The sequence below is a fragment of the Choloepus didactylus genome, chromosome 16 (genome assembly GCF_015220235.1).
Source record: "Choloepus didactylus isolate mChoDid1 chromosome 16, mChoDid1.pri, whole genome shotgun sequence".
Classification (NCBI taxonomy): domain Eukaryota; kingdom Metazoa; phylum Chordata; class Mammalia; order Pilosa; family Megalonychidae; genus Choloepus; species Choloepus didactylus.
In genome coordinates, this window is record NC_051322.1 from 84,801,329 (window position 1) to 84,807,328 (window position 6,000).

A 6,000-nucleotide genomic window follows, 5' to 3' on the forward strand; every position below is an offset into this window, starting at 1 on the left:
GTATCATATTGTGGCTTTGATTTGCATTTCCCTAATAGCTAACAAAGATGAAAATATTTCCATGTTTTTTAGCCATTTGTATTTTCTCCTCAGAAAAATACCCTTTCATATCTTTTGCTCATTTTATAATCTGGCTATTGGAACTATTGTTGAGTTGTAGGATTTTTTATATATGCAAGATATCAGTCTATTGTCAGATACATGGTTTCCAAATATTTTCTCCCATTGAGTTGACTGCCTTTTCACCTTTTTGGCAAAGACTTTTGAGGCGGAGAAGCTTTTGCTTTTGAGGAGTTCCCATTTATCTATGTTTTGTTTTGTTGCTTGTGCTTTGGGTGTAATGTCTAAGAAGCTACCTCCTATTACTCGGTCTTGAAGATATTTTCCTATATTATCTTCTAAGAGTCTTATTGTGCTGACTCAAATATTTAGGTCTTTGATCCATTTTGAGTTAATTTTTGTGTAGGATGTGAGGCAGGGGTCCTCTTTCATTCCTTTGGTTATGCCTATCCAGTTCTCCCAGCCCCATTTGAAGAGACTGTTCTGTACCACTTCTGTGCATTTATCAAAATTCAGCCAACCACACATCTGGGGTTTATTTCTGAACTCTCAATTTGATTCCATGCATCAATATATCTATCTTTATGTGAATGCAATGCTGTTTGGGCTACTGTAGCTTTATAGTAGTCTTCAAAGTCTGGAAGTGTAAGTCCTCCAACTTCATTCTTCTTTTTAGGATGTTTTTGGCAATTGAAGTCCCTTGCCCTTCCAAATAAATTTAATAACTAACTTTTCCAAGTCTTCAAAGTAGGTTTTTGGAATTTTGATTGGAATTGCATTGAATCTGTAGATCAGTTTGAGTAGAATTGACATCTTAACAATGTTTAATCTTCCTATCTATAAGCATGGAATATTTTTCCAAATATTTAGGTCCTCTTTAATTTCTTTCAGTAAAAGTTTGTAATTTTCTATGTAAAGGTCTTTTACAACTTTGGTTACGTTTATTCAGAGGTAACTGATTTTTTGTTGCTCTTGTGAATGGTTTTTTTTATTGCCTCTTCAGTTATGTCATTATTGGTGTATAGGAACATTACTGACATGTGCATTAATGTAATTACATCACACCACTCTGCTGAACTTTTGCTCAAGTCGCTTTGTCATCAAATTCTCAGGATTTTCCAAATATAAGATCTTATCATCTGCAAGTAATGACAGTTTTGCTTCTTCCTTTGAAATTGAATACATTTTATATCTTTTTGTTGGCAAATTGCTCTGGCTAGAACTTCTAGCACTATGTTGAATAACAGAAGTGACTGTGCATTTCCTTGTCTCTTTCCTGATCTTAGTGGGAAGGCTTTTAGTCTCTCACCATTGAGTACTATACTGGCTGTGGTTTTTCATATATGCCTTTTATCACATTGAGGAAGCTTCTCTCAATTCCTAACTTTTGAAGTGTTTTTTTAATCAAAAAATGATGTTGAATTTTGCCAAATGCTTTTTCAGCATCTGTTGAGATGATCATTTGATTTTTCCCTTTTGATTTGTTAATATGTTGAATTACATTAATTGATTTTCCTATGTGGGCCCACACTTGCATGCCAGGAATGAACCACAGCTTACACTGAGTGACCAAGTGATATTAAAAACCTTGTGGCTCAACTCCCTTTATCCAGTGCATGGATAGATGAGTACATTATGGGAACAAAAGGTAAATGAATACTATGGAGGGATTGGGGATGGGATGTATTGTGTTCCTTTTAACTTTAAATTTTATTCTTATTTTTTTGTGTGTGGTAATGAAAATGTTCAAAAATTGATTGTGGTGATTAATGCACAACTATATTATGGTATTGTAAACAATTGATTGTACACTGTGAATGATTGTATGGTTTGTGAATACATGTAAATAAAATTAAGTTTTAAAATGCTATGAGTTTTTGTTTGGGTTGATAGTAACATTTTGGTAATGAATAGTGTGCTGGTTTGAATCTATTATGTACCCTACAAAAGCCATGTTCTTTTTTTTTTTTTTTTTTTTTTTAATCATCATTTTATTGAGATATATTCACATACCACGCAGTCATACAAAACAAATTGTACTTTCGATTGTTTACAGTACCATTACATAGTTGTACATTCATCACCTAAATCAATCCCTGACACCTTCATTAGCACCCACACAAAAATAACAAGAATAATAATTAGAGTGAAAAAGAGCAATTGAAGTAAAAAAGAACACTGGGTACCTTTGTCTGTTTGTTTCCTTCCCCTACTTTTCTACACATCCATCCATAAACTAGACAAAGTGGTGTTTGGTCCTTATGGCTTTCCCAATCCCATTGTCACCCCTCATAAGCTACATTTTTATACAACTGTCTTCGAGATTCATGGGTTCTGGGTTGTAGTTTGATAGTTTCAGGTATCCACCACCAGCTACCCCAATTCTTTAGAACCTAAAAAGGGTTGTCTAAAGTGTGCATAAGAGTGCCCACCAGAGTGACCTCTCGGCTCCTTTTGGAATCTCTCTGCCACTGAAGCTTATTTCATTTCCTTTCACATCCCCCTTTTGGTCAAGAAGATGTTCTCCGTCCCACGGTGCCAGGTCTACATTCCTCCCTGGGAGTCATATTCCACGTTGCCAGGGAGATTCACTTCCCTGGGTGTCTGATCCCACGTAGGGGGGAGGGCAGTGATTTCACCTTTCAAGTTGGCTTAGCCAGAGAGAGAGGGCCACATCTGAGCAACAAAGAGGCATTCAGGAGGAGACTCTTAGGCACAAATACAGGGAGGCCTAGCCTCTCCTTTGCAGCAACCGTCTTCCCAAGGGTAAAACTTATGGTAGAGGGGCTCAACCCATCAAACCACCAGTCCCCTATGTCTGTGGTCATGTTAGCAACCATGGTGGTGGGGTTGGCGAATACCCCTGCATTCTCCACAGGCTCCTCAAGGGGGCACTACAACCTTTTTTTTTTTTTTTTTTTCCCTTGTTTGTCTTTTTTCTTTTTTTTTTTTTTTTTTTTTTAACTTTCCCTTCTTTTTTCAAATCACATGTATGAAAAAAAAAGTTAAAAAGAAAACAAACATACAATAAAAGAGCATTTCAAAGAGACCATAGCAAGGGAGTAAGAAAAAGACAACTAACCTAAGATAACTGCTTAACTTCCAACATGTTCCTACTTTACCCCAAGAAAGTTACATAATATAGCAACATTTCAGTGAACTTGTTCCTACTACAACCATCAGAAATTAACAGACCATAGTCATTTCTGGGCATCCCCAGAACGTTAAATAGCTTATCTGTTCTTCCTGGATTATTGTTCCCCCTTCCTTAATTGCTCTCTACTGCTAGTTCCCCTACATTCTACATTATAAACCATTTGTTTTACATTTTTCAAAGTTCACATTAGTGGTAGCATATAATATTTCTCTTTTTGTGCCTGGCTTATTTCGCTCAGCATTATGTCCTCAAGGTTCATCCATGTTGTCATATGTTTCACCAGATCGTTCCTTCTTACTGCCGCGTAGTATTCCATCGTGTGTATATACCACATTTTATTTATCCACTCATCTGTTGAAGGACATTTGGGTTGTTTCCATCTCTTGGCAATTGTGAATAATGCTGCTATGAACATTGGCGTGCAGATATCTGTTCGTGTCACTGCTTTCCGATCTTCCGGGTATATACCGAGGAGTGCAATCGCTGGATCGAATGGTAGCTCTATATCTAGTTTTCTAAGGAACTGCCAGACTGACTTCCAGAGTGGCTGAACCATTATACAGTCCCACCAACAATGAATAAGAGTTCCAATTTCTCCACATCCCCTCCAGCATTTGTAGTTTCCTGTTTGTTTAATGGCAGCCATTCTAACCGGTGTTAGATGGTATCTCATTGTGGTCTTAATTTGCATCTCTCTAATAGCTAGTGAAGCTGAACATTTTTTCATGTGTTTCTTGGTCATTTGTATTTCCTCTTCAGAGAACTGTCTTTTCATATCTTTTGCCCATTTTATAATTGGGCTGTCTGTACTATTGTCATTGAGTTGTAGGATTTCTTTGTATATGCAAGATATCAGTCTTTTGTCAGATACATGGTTTCCAAAAATTTTTTCCCATTGAGTTGGCTGCCTCTTTACCTTTTTGAGAAATTCCTTTGAGGTGCAGAAACTTCTAAGCTTGAGGAGTTCCCATTTATCTATTTTCTCTTTTGTTGCTTGTGCTTTGGGTGTAAAGTCTAGGAAGTGGCCTCCTAATACAAGGTCTTGAAGATGTTTTCCTACATTATCTTCTAGGAGTTTTATGGTACTTTCTTTTATATTGAGATCTTTGGTCCATTTTGAGTTAATTTTTGTGTAGGGGGTGAGGTAGGGGTCCTCTTTCATTCTTTTGGATATGGATATCCAACTCTCCCAGCCCCATTTGTTGAAAAGACCATTATGGCTCAGTTCGGTGACTTTGGGGGCCTTATCAAAGATCAGTCGGCCATAGATCTGAGGGTCTATCTCTGAATTCTCAATTCGATTCCATTGATCTATATGTCTATCTTTGTGCCAGTACCATGCTGTTTTGGCAACTGTGGCTTTATAATAAGCTTCAAAGTCAGGGAGTGTAAGTCCTCCCACTTCGTTTTTCTTTTTTAGAGTGTCTTTAGCAATTCGAGGCATCTTCCCTTTCCAAATAAATTTGATAACTAGCTTTTCCAAGTCTGCAAAGTAGGTTGTTGGAATTTTGATTGGGATTGCATTGAATCTGTAGATGAGTTTGGGTAGAATTGACATCTTAATGACATTTAGCCTTCCTATCCATGAACATGGAATATTTTTCCATCTTTTAAGGTCCCCTTCTATTTCTTTTAGTAGAGTTATGTAGTTTTCTTTGTATAGGTCTTTTACATCTTTGGTTAAGTTTATTCCTAGGTACTTGATTTTTTAGTTGCTATTGAAAATGGTATCTTTTTCTTGAGTGTCTCTTCAGTTTGTTCATTTCTAGCATATAGAAACATTACTGACTTATGTGCATTAATCTTGTATCCCGCTACTTTGCTAAATTTGTTTATTAGCTCTAGTAGGTGTATCGTCGATTTCTCAGGGTTTTCTAGATATAAGATCATATCATCTGCAAACAATGACAGTTTTACTTCTTCTTTTCCAATTTGGATGCCTTTTATTTCTTTGTCTTGCCGGATTGCCCTGGCTAGCACTTCCAGCACAATGTTGAATAACAGTGGTGACAGCGGGCATCCTTGTCTTGTTCCTGATCTTAGAGGGAAGGCTTTCAGTCTCTCACCATTGAGTACTATGCTGGCTGTGGGTTTTTCATATATGCTCTTTATCATGTTGAGGAAGTTTCCTTCAATTCCTACCTTTTGAAGTGTTTTTATCAAAAAGGGATGTTGGATTTTGTCAAATGCTTTTTCAGCATCTATTGAGATGATCAATTGATTTTTCCCTTTCGAGTTTTTAATGTGTTGTAATACATTGATTGTTTTTCTGATGTTGAACCATCCTTGCATGCCTGGAATGAACCCCACTTGGTCATGGTGTATGCTTTTTTTAATGTGTCTTTGGATTCGATTTGCAAGTATTTTGTTGAGGATTTTTGCATCTATATTCATTAGGGAGATTGGCCGGTAGTTTTCCTTTTTTGTAGCATCTTTGCCTGGTTTTGGTATTAGATTGATGTTAGCTTCATAAAATGAGTTAGGTAGTGTTCCATTTTTTTTCAATGTTTTGAAAGAGTTTGAGTAAGATTGGTGTCAGTTCTTTCTGGAAAGTTTGGTAGAATTCCCCTGTGAAGCCATCTGGCCCTGGGCATTTATTTGTGGGAAGATTTTTGATGACTGATTGGATCTCTTTGCTTGTGATGGGTTGGTTGAGGTCTTCTATTTCTTCTCTGGTCAGTCTACGTTGTTCATATGTTTCCAGGAAATTGTCCATTTTTTCTGCATTATCCAGTTTGTTGCCATACAGTTGTTCATAATATCCTCTTATAATTTTTTTAATT